Below are 15,596 nucleotides of genomic sequence, written 5' to 3'. Positions count from 1 at the left end.
CAACTCCATGTCCTTGCTTTATCTACCCACATGTAGTTCTCTCCCTTTCATTTACCAGTGGCTTTGAACTTTGCTCACAATTTTGCTTCTCTGTCACAAATACTGCCATCGTCTGGAGTGGCTTCAAGGTTCACAGGGATTGCCTAGGCCTTCAGCACTTTGACCTACTCACCTTTAGTGATGTTCACCTTCACTCCACACTCCAGCCACTTACCCTCTTGGGCACACCCTGAACCTTTCATCATTTAAAGCTGCGCCACCTTTGAGATAATAAGTTAGTCATCTCACACTGTAACCACCTATCCTAATAGTATTCTCTCTGTGTGTCTCATCTGCTCTTAAAATACCACTTTTTAAAACTCACTATAATTTTAAATCCACTATTTCTCAAAAAGAAAAAAAGGGTTTATGGCACTCTTATAGCAGAATCACAATCAATCTATGAGAATAGATTTCTGATCTTTACTCTAGACCTGCTAAAAATAATTTCAGGATCTGGCCTTTCCAAGCTGATTTTTATACCCACTGGATTTTGATAATCATTGCTGTAGTCCACGGAGCCTTTAATTCCTATTGGTTGGTCCCCTTATATCTTCCTCACCCAGCTTAGATTTCATCATCTGTCACTTCAGCCAAGATACTCTTGCTGCCTTAAATAACTTGCCCATTGTTCTGTCTCACCTATCCAGCCAAAAAACAAAAACAAAACCACCCTAAAACTCCACCTTGGGATTGAAGTTCCATGCTTACACCTGGGTTGCTGAGCACTGCTGTAGCAAAATGAACAATTATGCACACACCAACAACCATGAATGCACATCATTGACCTTAACTAGATTTTATCCTTCCATGATACCTTAATAAGCTTTTTCCACCTTTTACCACAGTAGCAATTCCTAATACTCCCCCATTCTCCACAATAAAAATATCCAACCTCCTTTCTCTTCACACCTCAAAGCCGAACACTACCAGCACACTGAAATCACAGCTAATAACCTCATCTCCCACTTCTGTGAAAAACAAAACAAACCAACATGTAAAAGCAGAAACTAACAGACGAGCACTCCTAACTGGGATCCTACCAAAAGGCCCATGACCTATCTGCATCAGCATTCATCCTTAATTCATTTCATCCAGGAGAGGTGAGGCAGATTGGGGAGGGTTGGTAGGAAGGCAAAACCAGGTCCAGTCATGCAGAAGGAAACCCAGGGCCTCAGGAGCCAACTACTGCATAGCAATATGAATCCCATGTGTAATTTTTAGCCTGTCCATTCTTGTAGGCTTGATACAGTTTCACCAGGGTTTAAATCTGCTCTTTGCAGACCTGGGCTTGTCCAGCGCTGATCCTACCATCTGTGCTCTGCATCCCATTTCTTCTCACATTCTCACTTGGTTCTGTCCATTCTCTTGTATATTCAGCCTCTACTGGCTCCCTTCCTCAGCAGTGAGACATGTCCAAATTTCTCTCCTATTAGAAAACTCCTTGGGGCGCCTGGGTGGCTCAGTCAGTTGGGCGTCGACTTTAGCTCAGGTCATGAAATCACGGTGTGTGGGTTCGAGCCCCGCGTCAGGCTCTGTGCTGACAGCTCAGAACCTGGAGCCTGCTTCAGATTCTGTGTCTCCCTCTCTCTCTGTCCCTCCCCCGTTCATGCTCTGTCTCGGTCTCAAAAATAAACAAACATTAAATTTTTTTTTTTTTTTTAAAGAAAACTCCCTGATGCTATCTACTACCCTATTACCTCTTCCTCTTCAGGGCAAAATTTCTTCCTTCCATCTTTCCTTCCTCCCTCTTCCCTTCCTTCCTTTTTTGTTCCTTTAACAAATACTCATTGAAAAAAACCCACCAGATCAAATACAGGAGTTCACTGAACTCATGCTATGTACCAGACACTATTATAGGCACTTACACTGAACACATAAACAAAAATCCCTGCCTTCCAGGGCTTTCCTTCTGGCCAGGGGTGTGAGAATAATTCATAAACATAATGAAATATACTGAATGTTAAACTTTTTTATGTTATTAAGTTTTTTGTCTAAATTTCAGTATAGTTAACATACAAGCTATATTAGTTTCAGGTATACAAAATAGTGATTCAACAATTTTATACGTTACTCAGTGCTCATGATGATAAGTGTACTCTTTAATCCCTATTTCACCCATCCCACCACTGACCTCCCCTCTGGTAACCATCAGTTTGTTCTCTATAGTTAAGAGTCTCTTAATTGGTTTGTCTCCCTTTTTCTTTCCATTTGTTCATTTGTTCTGTTTCTTAAATTTCATATATGATGAAATCATATGGTATTTGTTTTTTACTTATTTCGCCTAGCATTATATTCTCTAGCTCCATCCATGTTGCAAATGGCAAGATTTCATTCTTTTTTGTGGCTGAATAACATTCCGTTGTATGTATATACCACATCTTTATCCACTCATCAATTGATGGATACTTGGGCTGCTTTCAAAATTTGGCTATTGTAAATAATGCTGCAATAATTATATTATCTGTTTGAATTAGTGTTTTTGTATTCTTTGGGTAAACACCCAGTAGTGTGATTTCTGGATTGTGGGGTAGTTCTGTTTTTAATTTTTTTGAGGAATCTCCATACTGTTTTCCACAGTGGCTGCACCAGTTTGCATTCCCACCAACAATGCACAAAGTTTCCTTTTGTTCCACATCCTCACCAACACTTGTTTCTTGTGTTTTACTTTAGCCATTCTAACAGATGTGAGGTGATATCTCAAATGTGGTTTTGATTTGCATTTCTCTGATAATGAGTGATGTTGAGCATCTTTTCATGTCTGTTGGCTATCTGTATGTCTTCTTTAGAAAAATGGCTTTATGTTTTCTGCCCATTTTTTAACTGGATTATCTGATTTTTGGATATTGAGTTTTATTTTAGACAGAGTGCATGAGCGGGGGAAAGGCAGAGGCAGAGGAAGAGAGAGAGAATCTCCACGCTGTGTGTGGAGCCCAATGCCGGGCTTGATCACACAACCCTGTGATCATGACCTGAGCCGAAACCAAGAGTTGGATGCTCAACCAACCGAGTGACCCAGGCACCCCTGGGTGTTCAGTTTTATAAGTTCTTGATATATTTTAGATTCTAACTCTTACTAGATATGTCATTTGCAAACATCTCCCATTCAGGAGGTTCTTTTAGTTTGGTTGATCGTTTCCTTTGCTGTGCAGAACCTATTTTGATGTAATCTTGGTAGTTTATTTTTGCTTTTATCTCCCTTGTCTCAGGAGACCTATCTAGAAAAATATTGCTATGGTCGCTGTCAGAGAAATTACTCTCTGTGCTCTCTTCTAGGATTTTTTATGCTTTCAAGTCTCACATTTAGGTTATTTAATCCATCGTGAGTTTATTTTTGTGTATGGTAGAAGAAAGTGGTCCGGTTTCATTCTTTTGCATATAGCTGTCCAGTTTTCCCAGCACCATTTGTTGAAGAAACTGCCTTTTTCCCATGGCATAGTCTTGCCTTTTTTGTTGAAGATTAATTGGCCATATAATCATAGGTTTGTTTCTTGGCTTTCTATCCTGTTCCATTGATGCGTGTGTCTATTTTTGTGCCAGTACCATACTGTTTTGATTACTATAGTTCTGTAGTATAACTTGAAATCTGAAATTGCAATACTCCAGCTTTGTTTTCCTATTTCAAGATTGTTTTGGCTTTTGGGGGTCTCTTGTGGTTCCATACAAATTTTAGGATTATTTGTTCCAGTACTGTGAAAAATGCTGTTGGTATTTTGATAGGGATTGCATTAAATCTGTAGATTGCCTTAGGTAGTATGGACATTTTAATGATATTTGTTCTTCCAATCCATGAGCATGGTATACCTTTCCGTTTGTTTGTGTCATCTTCAGTTTTTTTCATCAGTGTTTTATAGTTTTCAGAGTAGAGGTCTTTTTCCTCCTTGTTTAAGTTTATTGCTAGATTTTTTTATCCTTTTTGGTGCAATTGCAAATGAGGTTGCTTTCTTAATTTCTCTTTCTGTTGTTTTATTATTAGTATAGAAATGCAGTGGATTTCTGTACATTGATTTTGTATCCTGCGATCTTACCGAATGTTAAACTTATACATGGAAATTGTTTGAACAAAAGAGAAGCAGAGCAAGATAGAGGAGAATGAGAGTGTTATGAAGCAAACTGAGGTGTTAAACACTTAGCCAGGTAGGTCTCATGGAGGGGACATGGAGACAGACTTAGAGGAGGGGAGGGAGGGAACCTTGTGGAGATCTTGGGAAAGAATACTCTAGCCAGAAGGAATAGCCAGTACAAAGGCACTTTGACAGGAAGGTGTACTCAGCATGTTTGATGAGTACCAAGAGTCTGGTATGGCTAGATGTAATAAGCAAGGGACAAAGTAGCAAGTGTGAGGTCAGAGAAGTAACATAGTGTAAGGACAATGGTTTAATCCAGAGAATCAGGGTTCTATCTATACTTAATTTTTAACATGATAAAATAATGTGTACTGCAGCACTGTGAGGCATAAGTGAAATTAGAAAACCTTATTTGTCTAATCCTAACCTATGTAAATACCTATGCTTTCTTTGGAAACTTCTGAAGCATCTTTTTCAATGTTGTCTTTCTGAGCCACTTTTACTTTACTTTCCATCTGGGATTTAGGTGTTCTGCATCTTCAGAGCTACTTCCCTTCCTCTTCCCTTTTCTGACTGAAGGTAAACTGGATATTTCAGCTTTTTCCCATTTTTTTTTTCTTTTCCTTTGAGAGTGGCTTTTAGGGTTTAATAATCTGTACTTCAGAGCCCTCAGATGTGGCCCTGGATCTTCTCATTTTACAGATGGTCCCCTTGCTTGTGCCCATTGGCTCTTTTTGATCTGGATATTGTCTTCCTTCTTCATTCTGCCTTTCTGCTTTTTCTTTTTTCTATAACTTCTTTTTCTGTTCTTCTGTAACAATGCTATGATTAGTTTTTATTTCACTTCAACGACATCTACGTGCATTTTAATGTTAAATAATGTGCCAACCACTATAAGGGCACGAATGAGCTTATTTTTTTATAGTCTCAGGAAATAAACCAGGTTTTCTTGGTGCTTCCTCTGGTAGGTTGTTCAGAAACTGAAATAAAATCAGTAAAAAAAAAAAAAAGTTGGTCACTATATAAAACACTTCAATTTTTCCTTGCTTTTCTTTATAAGTTCTGGATCTACCTCAGTATTTTGCTGCTTGTTCTTTTGTTTCAAATTCCACAAAGGCAGATCCCTTTGGATTTCCAGTAGACTTATAATGTGGTAGACTTCTATAAAAAGACATGGCCACATTTTCCAGATACTCTTTCAATCCAGCTGTGATTTTGGGAAGTAACTCCTATATGTTTAACTTCTAAGTAAGAATTGCTTACATATTTACTTGGAATGTTAAAAAAAAAAAAAAAAAAAAAAAAGAGTCCTCTTTCTTCCCTGAGCAACTGGAAGGATTGAGGTCAAGAAGGTTCCGGAGGAACAGATTTGGGGGAAGGTCAGGAGGTCAGTTGTGAACACATTGACTTTGAGATGCTTATTCCACTTTCAGATGGAGATGTTGGGTAAGCAGCTGGAGAGTCTGCTTGGAGTTTAGGGAAGATGCTGGACATAACACACATCTGAGAGGCTGTTGCATATTGATGGCATTTAGACTTGAGAGTGGAGAGGAGCACCAAGTATGTCAGTATTAGCAACAAGAAGAAGACCGATAACTTAGCTCACGAGTTTTACAAAATTTTACTGCAAAGTGGAATAACTTCTGAAAGTTTTTTCATTTGATGACTCCACTGTGACACACCCACACCACCTACCTTCAGCCCTCTGCAGTCTGGATTCCATACCCAATACTCTGGTGAGTTCTCTAAAGATCTCCATTCATGTTCTAGATTTGAAGGAAACATCTTAGCCCCATCTGGCTTTAGCTCTTAGTATTTACCACTGCAGACCACTCTGGCCTTCTTAACTCCTATCCTTTCTTGCTCCTGCAACATTGCACATCCATGAATAGCCTCCCACCTCCCTAGCTGCTCCTTCTCAGTCTTCTTTACCTGTTCCTTAAATATTGATATTTGACTTTCTCACTAACTTCATTTACTCTTTATGTGCTGGTGATGCCCAAATTGGTATCTCCAACCTAGTCCTTTCTGTTGAATTTCAGACCCATATACCCAACACCCCATTTGTCATCTTGTATGGATTTTTCACAGGCAAACCCTATACCCAGTCTGGTCTCCTCACCAATCCAGTTGCTCAAGTCAGCGAACCTAGAAATCATTCTTAACTTTTCTCTTCACATCCCACTTCCTCTATGTATTATCCTAAATATCTCTTAAATCCATCACCTCTCTGCCCCCAGCTGCCACCCCTCTAGTACAGGCCAATGTTATCTCAAGTAGATTACCAGTCAATTTCCTAACAGTTCTCCCTGACTTGCCCTTGGCAATCCATTATCCTTGTAGACCAAATGAGCTCTCTAAAATGCAAATGTGATCATGTCACATATATTAGGTAAGCATATGCATGTTACAAGTTACAGAAATTCTAGCCCGTATGGGTTTAAATCAAATAAAAAGGAATTTTCTGTCTTAGCTGAACATCTTAGGAGTAGTCTAGTTTCAGTTACAGCTTGATCCAGGACACAGATTATAATCTGTTACCAAGCTCTATCTTGCAATTCTGTCCTCTCTGAGTCAGCTTTATATTCAGGTTGCCACATCCTGTGATAGCAAGTTGGCTGTAGCAGTTTCTAAGTATCATATGGTCACACTAGCCAATCCAGCAAAAAAAAAAAAAAAAAAAAAAAGGGGGGGGGGGGTACTTTCTCTGAAACTCCAGCATTGGTCATACTGTGTCATATTTGTCCACCCCTGAGCTACAAGCTATGCCAAGAGGATTGGACGTCCTAAATACTCAGGCCAATCCAAGGTCAATTCAACACAAACTACATTGGTTGACACAAGGGACAGAATGAAGAAGAGGGGAAATGAATGAGCAACCATCTTAAGTGACTAAGAACTCTTTAATCACTCTTCACTTTTTAAAAAAATTTTTAAATGTTTATTTTTTGAAAGAGAGAAAGAGAGGGAGAGGGAGACACAGAATCTGAAGCAGGCTCCAGGCTCTGAGCTGTCAGCACAGAGCCTGATGCAGGGCTCAAACTCACAGACCACGAGATCATGACATGAGCCAAAGTCGGACACTTAACCGAATGAGCCACCCAGGTGCCCCCACCCTTCATCACTCTTAACATAAGGGCTACTGTCCTCATCAGGACCCTGCAATGCCCTGCATGATATGGTCTCTCTCACCTCCCTAGCCTCATCTTTCCTGGTCATTTTTTCCAACTCACAGGTCTGGTAATGCTAAACTCTTTTCAATTTTCTCCTTCTTCTCTTTTCTCCTTCTTATCCTTCTCCATGTCTTCCTCCTCCTTTTTCTTCTGCTTCTCCTCCTTCTCCACCTCCTCCTCCTGCTGCTGCTTCTGCTGCTGCTTCTGCTTCTTTTACCTTAGAGAGCGAGTGAGTGGGGGAGAGGGGCAAAGGGGGAGAGGGAGAAACGTAAGCAGTCTCCAGACTCAGTGCAGAGCATGAAGCAGGGCTTGATCCATGGTCCAGGGATCATGACCTGAGCTGAAATCAAGACTCAGATGTTCAATCAACTGAGCCACCCAGGTGCCCCTCATTTTGATTTCTAAATGAGTTTTTTTTCCTCTCTGATCATGAGAGGTTTTTTTTTTTTTTTTTTTAATGAGTTTTTTAAGCATATGTCATTTCCTGATGTTCATGCTTAATTTAGGTGGTATAATTGCTTAATTTTATGTGCCAACTTGGCTGGGCCATGGTTCCCAGATAGGTGATCAAACATTATTCTGGATGTTTCTATAAGGGTGGTTTTAGATGAGATTAACATTTAAATCAGTGGACCTTGAGTAAAGCAAATTGCCCTCCATGATATGGGTGGGCTTCATCCAATCAGTTGTAGGCCTGAGAACAAAAGACTGACCTCCCCTGAGCAAGAGGGAATTCTGCCAGCAGACAGACTTCAGACCTGAACTGCCACATCATCTGTGTGGGTCTCCAGCCTGCAGACCCACCCTGCAGATTTTGGATTTGCCAGCATCCATAATCATGTGTGCCAATTAAAAAATAATAATAAATCTCTGTGTATATATACATGTCCGTTGGTCTGTTTCTCTGGAGAATTCTGACTAACCCAGGTGGATTAGCAAAAATAAGAAAAGTTGTCTATGAATTCCCAAAGTTAGGTGAGAAGTCATTCGGTGATATCATACCATATGATAGTAAGAGATGTGGACTTTGCACAGTGAACAATGATAAATTTCAGCAGATTTTTATGGAAGAGAGGGAGGGAATATGGAAAACATTATGATTTGGCTAACCAAAAGCCAATTATATTCTTATCCTTTGATCACTTCTATATAGAGGCTAAAAAGCCAAAATTTCCCATTTCTCAGCTTCTCTTACAACTAATCAAAACTACCTGAGAAGAGCTTCCCTTTGTGGAAAAAGATAAAGGCAAAGTCATCCTTAGACTTTTTGTCTTTTCTGTGCTCTTCACCCTTCCACCTTCTTCCTCTCTTGAATGTAGAAGTAAGGTCTGGAGGCAACACCGCCATATTGCATTCATGCAGCAACTGGCATGAGAGTGAAGGTCTATGTGATCAGAAGGCTCCTGCTCCTGCAGGAAAAGATGATGAAGGCCTGAAGGATTAAGTATGAGAGAAAGGCAAATAATCACAAATCTTTGTCAAATTTGTGAATTTTTCCCCTCATTCTTATGATGAAAACAATTATACAACTACATAATTACCAAATATTTAAACCAAAAATTATTCCCAAATAAAGCAAGGAGTCTCCTCAGTCTCAGTTGGATAAACCCACGGGTGAAACAAAACAAAACAAAAACCTCAACCATGTTCTTGAGCCATGAGAATTTCATTTTATTGCTGCTCTGAGAATACATCTAATTACTCAATCATGCCAATTAAATGGGAAGTTCACCTGCTGACAAACAGCTATCTTGGGATATAGCAGAATAAATTCTAGAAATAATTGGATTTCCTAATCAATATTAACTTCATCATATTGCACAGCTGCTACTTTCTTTTACATTTAGGTACAGCATTTTTTTCTTACAATATGTAAAACTTTTCATTTGTAGCAAAATCTCATGGTTAAAAAAGATGAATAATAATTTTGTCCTTTTGTCACTGAGTGTGGTTGCCCTGTCTGAAGCATTATTTTCACAAACTCTTTTATCCCTCTCATTAGTTAGCCTTTAAAAGTATAAACATCCTGTTTTAGCTGAAACCTTACAACTGTATCTTCTAACACAACTCCATTATTCTACAACTGTGTAAATTTCTGAGGTGACTTATGACATCACTTTTGTAATTATTCTTGAAGCATCCTGCTGGCCAATACATGCATGAAAGTACAAAACTCATGAAAATAGTTCACCAGTTTTCTAAAATGTCTTCTCTCTGGAATGCCCTTCTCCTGGTAAGACCCTAGCCTGGGAAGTAACCATTTAATTTTTTAATTTTGTTTATTTATTTTGAGAGAGACAGAGAGAGAGCAAGAGAGAAAATCCCAAGCAGGCTCCATGCAGTCAGAGCCAAGCCCGACGTGGGGCTCAAACCCACGAACAGTGAGATCATGACCTGAGCCAAAATCGAGAGTCAGATGTTTAACTGACTGAGCCACCCAGGTGCCCAGGAAGTAGCAGACCATTTTAAAAGAAAGTCAGCTCATGAAATTTCTCTGGTGCAAACCCCTCAAGGCCATTTCATCTCACCTCAGAGTAAAAACCAAAATCATTCTGACCTTCCAGCTCCTGCATGACCTGATCCTGCTCTTCTGTAATCTCATCTCCTACAACTCTTCCCTTCCCTCGAGGCACTCCTTGAGAATCCCTGATCACAGGTGTGGCTCCAGATTAGATCTTTTTTTTTTTTTTTTTTTTAATTTGGCATTTAAGTAATCTCTCCACCCAACATGGGCTCGAACTCATAATCTTGAGATCAAGAGTCGCATGCTCTGGGCCAGCCAGGTGTCCCCAGATCAGGTCCTTTGCACCTGAGGTTCCCTCTTCCTGGAATACTTACCCCCAGTGTTCACCTGGCTACCTCAGATCTTTATTTAAATGTCACTTCAGGGGAATTTATCTGACCCACCTTCAAAATTGTAAACCCTGCCTCCCTCCATCCCCTTTTCCTGACTTATTTTTCTCCTTGGCACTTAGCACCATGGAACTTACAATATGTCTCTCTTATTTAATTTACCATCCATGTCCTCTCCTAATACCTATTCCATGAGACCAGGGATTTTAATGGTCTGTTCACTGCTGTATCTCCAGCACCTAAAGCAGAGTCTGGCATGTTGTAGGCACTCAACAAAAATTTGAATTTCTGCAGATGGAATTTGGCACTCAGAACAACATTGGTTCTTTGTTGTTGTTTTGTCTTTAACCACTGGCTCTCTCTTTAGCCCTTGTTCTTCTCTTATGAATGATTTTTGAAGTGCCAAAGATTGTTCCTAAAACTGCTGATATGATTAGCATGTCTCAGAGTCTTCTTCCTGACTCCCGAGTCATCTGTGCTGAGGGATCCAGCTAATCACTAATGGGATTCTGCCTGGTCTCTGGAAGCCCAATCCCAAGATGTAGGACTCAAAGTTGTGCTTGGCTCCTAGCTCCAAGATAATTAGATTCAATTAGTGGTCTGCAAGCATTTTTAAGCCAGTAGTACATATATACACATGCAAACGCACACACATGCACAAATGCATACATAAAAGCTTAAAATTACATCCATCTCCCTTTTGCCTGGCAATAAATATTTCTAATCAGGCTCTGCTTTTCTAAAATCATATTGAAAGGATATCTCAGCCCCTGCTCTCCAAACATGGGGAAATAAGCACTTAAATCAGTGCAACATTTCTGGAAGGCAATTTCACAATATCTATCAAAATGTTTTGAGCATGACTCTTGATGCCCTGATTCTATTGCTAGGTATTTATGTTCTTTTTAAAAAATTTTTTTAAATATTTATTTTTTGAGAGAGACAGAGTGTGAGCCAGGGAGGGACAGAGAGAGAGGGAGACAGAATCCGAAGCAGGCTCCAGGCTCTGAGCTGTCAGCACAAAGCTCAGCGTGGGGCTCAAACCATTGAACCGGGAGATCATGACCTGAGCTGAAGTCAGATGCTTAACCCACTGAGCGACCCAGGTGCCCTGGTATCTATGCTCTTTTGACATGTAAACATTTGTCTATACATATGAACAAGAGTGTTCATGACAGCATTGTTTATAATACCAAATAACTGGAAATAACCAATTCCTCCATTACTGATGGTGTAGTTAAATAAATTATGTATACAGTCAAAAAATGAAGTTCATTTCTGTTACTTGAAAAAAAAATGAATAGACTAGTGAATATTATATGTTTGTGCAAATAAAACAAAAGTACATCAATGAATTAATATGCCAGGGTACAGTATGGGTTCATTTGCATGAGTTTGAATTGTGCAAATTAGATATTGGAACATATAAAATTTTTAACAGTTTTTCTTGTGCTCAGAATTTTAAATAATTTTAACTTCCCAAATTATAAATTTATTTAAAATATTACATGATTTCAAACCTGGCAGGCCCAGTGCTTACACAGTTGCAACATAGTTGTGTCACCTGAGCTGTAAACATTGTCATCTTTTGGCCAAAGTGCTAAGGCAGGAGGGAGTTTGGGCTGTCTGAAGGACTGAACGACCGTCAGTGTGGTATGGCGCCCCCTGGTGCTGTTTTCAGGCAGAGACTTTTATTCAGGAAATGGGAGTAGCTGTCTGCAGTGCTGATAACTGATCTTAAGAAGTCACATAATCTTTAATTTCCATTAATAGATCCAAATACTTTTGAGTTCCAAATAAAAGTCCTTGAAGGTATGAGCCATCATAGTGTAGTTTAGTAGTTTGAAGGCAAGCCATAACTAAATTCTTACTAACTTAACTTTAATTCTCATTAAAGTGTAGCTAATATGTTACTCTGGAACAATTTCGTGAGAATCTGAAAGAATCAAACAAATCTAGTTATTTTATATGTAGAGATTTGTGACCATTTAGTTTGGTGGGAAATTCTCAGGATTTCTTTTTTTTTTTTTTTTAACGTTTATTTATTTTTGAGACAGAGAGAGACAGAGCATGAACGGGGAAGGGTCAGAGAGAGAGGGAGACACAGAATCCGAAACAGGCTCCAGGCTCTGAGCGGGTCAGCACAGAGCCCGACACGGGGCCCGAACCCACGGACCGCGAGATCATGACCTGCGCCAAAGTCGGCCGCCCAACTGACTGAGCCACCCAGGCGCCCCTCAGGATTTCTATTGTAAAATCAAACTAATGACCTTGGATTTCTGAGAAATCTTTTTTTTTTAAAACACTAGCTTTCATACATAACAGAAAAGAAAGCAGAAAGGTATAACCAATACCTCATTTGCAAAATAAACAATAATGGAAGACTACAGCAAGAGTGTAACTTAACCGAAAGGGTAAAGATGATAATCCACAGACCTGCTAGAAACGAGCATTTGATGAGAGGCTACAAAGTTAGCCTGGGTGGTCAGAATAGAGGAATGCAAAAAGTGGCACGGGTTTGTGATGGCAGGTTTTATACTGCATCTTGATGCAAAAGCCATAGAATAAGGTCGTTAGAACAGTGGAAGATGGCTAACCAATTAGGGCTTTGTCGTTTTAATTAAAAAGCTGCGTCCAAATTTACTTTGGTTTTTCTTTAACTTGAAAAAATCCACTTGCAGTAAAAGTATTCTATATAAGTGATGGTGTACCGAATATCAGCTCTATTAAGTTCTATTTGAGAATTACTTATCTTACTGTCACACTCATTACATGACTTGGTTTAGCAGTGGGTGCACTGCTAATACTCAGATAATAGTAATACCAGTAATGAGAGCAGAGACTCTTGATGTCAGAACATGAGTCCGTGAGCAGACTACCCGTTTTGACTAAGATCAGTGGTAGAACAGTGTGTGGCAAATGCCTTACTTCACAAGTGTGGGGCAGGGTCCGTTCATCTCATTAATGTGAAAGAGTAAGAATACTAGGTAGGAAAGGTCAGAAAATAGCAAGAGCGAACAGGTATAATGGACAATTTTGTAGAAGAGAGAAAGCATGAAGGATGCAGAAAAAGGGAAAGCTATAATTCAGAAAGCTCTTTTGGTGAGCCTCAGTAATTTGGTCTAATTATTGTGAAGAACAGTCAGAATAATGATATTTTAAATATATTATTTCTTTTATTCAACCAACAACCCATACAAACCAACATTTATTGGGTGTCTTCTGTGTGCAAAGGATTAGTCACAAAGGTCCAAGGAAAATTATGCTTCAGCCCTCAGTGAGCTCACTGCAATTTCCTTTCAAGCACCTGAAATAGCAGAATCAGCTGTGGTAAAGCATTGCTTAGAACAGATCCCTGGTACATGCATTGGTTTTACTACTTACATTGCACTAAGACTTAAGGACCTTCTGTACATCATTCCCCTATTTCAAAGGCAGAGGTTGCTTCCTGTTTTAGAGCATTATTACCAAAGCTCCAACTTTCCTATTTTTAGCATTTATCTTTCTTCCAGTGTTATATTATTATAAATAATGCTGCAATGGACATCTTTACAAACATAGTATCCCATATTTTAGATTATTTCCTTACTTTGGTTCTCAGAAGAGGGATTGCTGGCACAAGAGGTTTTAATATTCTTGGAGTATTGCCAAATTGCTTTCTAAAAGGTTGTATTGATTTATACTAGTGAGCAACACATGCTAGTAATGAGAGAAGCAATTTTATATTCTCATTACATGGTCATCCTTTATAATTAACACTTTCAGAGTTTTCATTTAATATTCAAATCATATGAGATTATTTGGAAATAGGTACTTATTTTATACAGTAAGGTTTTTAGCACATGATTTTCATGGAAACAATATCTAATACTAAAACTTAGTCTTGGGGCGCCTGGGTGGCTCAGTCTGTTGAACGTCCGACTTCGGCTCAGGTCATGATCTCACAGCTTGTAAGTTCAAGCCCCGCGTCAGGCTCTGTGCTGACAGCTCGGAGCCTGGAGCCCGCTTTGGATTCTGTGCCTCCCTCTCTCTGCCCCTAACCCGCTTGCATTCTGTCTCTCTCTCAAAAATAAACATAAAAAAATTAAAAAAAAAAAAACTTAGTCTTTAAGAAAGTGTCAAGTAACGGGTCACATGAATATGAACATGTCCACGTTCTCATTTTCCCCCAATAGTTCATCAAGTCACTTGAAAACCATTAACAGAATTTTAAAGCTAAATGATCTAAAAAAAATTTTTTTAACGTTTATTTATTTTTGAGAGAGAGAGAGAGAGAGACAGAGCACAAGTGGAGGAGGGGCAGAGAGAGGGAGACACAGAATCTGAGGCGGGCTCCAGGCTCTGAGCTGTCAGCACAGAGCCTGTTTGTGGGGCTTGAACTCGTGAACCATGGGATCATGACTTGAGCCAAAGTCAGACGCTTAACCAACTGAGCCATCCAGGTGTCCCTAAAGGTAAATCTTATGTACACTAAAATAAATATGCTTAAAAACATTTTTAGGAAATTATAATCATGTAGATCATTTAATGTCCTCATATTTTTTATTAGAAAATGAGGAAGTTGGTATTTTGGGAAAAATATTAGTTTTAAGACAGAATAAAACAGCACTAAACAGTGCAGCATAACTTTTGCTGTCACATACTTAATGCCAAATTATATCTTTTTGGAAAATATTAATTTTAATAGTGACAAGCTATTAATCAAACTTTTTATTTTTTTAAATGTTTATTTATTTTTGACAGAGAGAGAGAAAGAGAGAGAGAGAGAGACAGAGCATGAGCGGGGGAGGGGCAGAGAGAAAGGGAGACAGAATCAGAAGCAGGCTCTGGGCTCCGAGCTGTCAGCACAGAGCCCGACGCGGGGCTTGAATTCACAGACCATGAGATCATGACCTGAGCTGAAGTTGGATGCTCAACCGACTGAGCCACCCAGGCACCCCTAATTGAACCTTTCAGAGTTGTTTTGTTTTGTTTTCCTTTTATCAGAGTATTTTAGAAGTTTAAGAGAAGAGTACCCACTGAATATTGAATTAAAAAGTGAACTAATTTCTAACAATCTTTGTTCCTGATTGTGTAAGGAGATAACTGACAGTTAATATCATCTGCTTACAGATTATTAATGTTTTAAGCCTAAATTCTACTTCCTAGCCTGTGGAGTAGCTGCTGGCTTTTCTCAGTGAAAAGCGAGATTTATTCTCAAATGGAGGACAAGCTGCCAATACTGGGGCCTAAAAGATGTCACATAAATCAACAAACAAATGGAAAAGTTAAATTCAGGATCACGTACACAAGTACATTTAGCAATGGGACATGAGCCAGGCACATTTCAGTGCAGGCAGCACATGGTCTGACAAACACAAGTAATCTTATGCAGACAGCTGATCAGAATATTTTAGAGCACAGCTGCCCCATACAAAGAGCCCACACGGTTGCTGCAGGTACACTGCTTGTTGAATCTATTCCC

General features: G+C 39.3%; 1 protein-coding gene across 1 annotated transcript in view; it reads left to right on the top strand.

Annotated features, from left to right (window-relative positions):
- Positions 1-3,003: 3,003 nt before the first annotated feature.
- The window catches only part of GTF2B (general transcription factor IIB), a 50,176-nt gene continuing 37,583 nt past the window's right edge, over positions 3,004-15,596 (top strand). The window contains exons 1-2 of the mRNA XM_015064396.3: positions 3,004-4,176; positions 5,540-5,842. The gene's annotated coding sequence lies outside the window, so the exon portion shown is untranslated. The remainder of the gene's footprint in view (positions 4,177-5,539; positions 5,843-15,596) is intronic.

Source organism: Acinonyx jubatus, chromosome C1 (genome assembly GCF_027475565.1).
Source record: "Acinonyx jubatus isolate Ajub_Pintada_27869175 chromosome C1, VMU_Ajub_asm_v1.0, whole genome shotgun sequence".
Taxonomy (NCBI): Eukaryota; Metazoa; Chordata; class Mammalia; order Carnivora; family Felidae; genus Acinonyx; species Acinonyx jubatus.
This window is presented reverse-complemented; position numbering and strand designations above follow the sequence as displayed.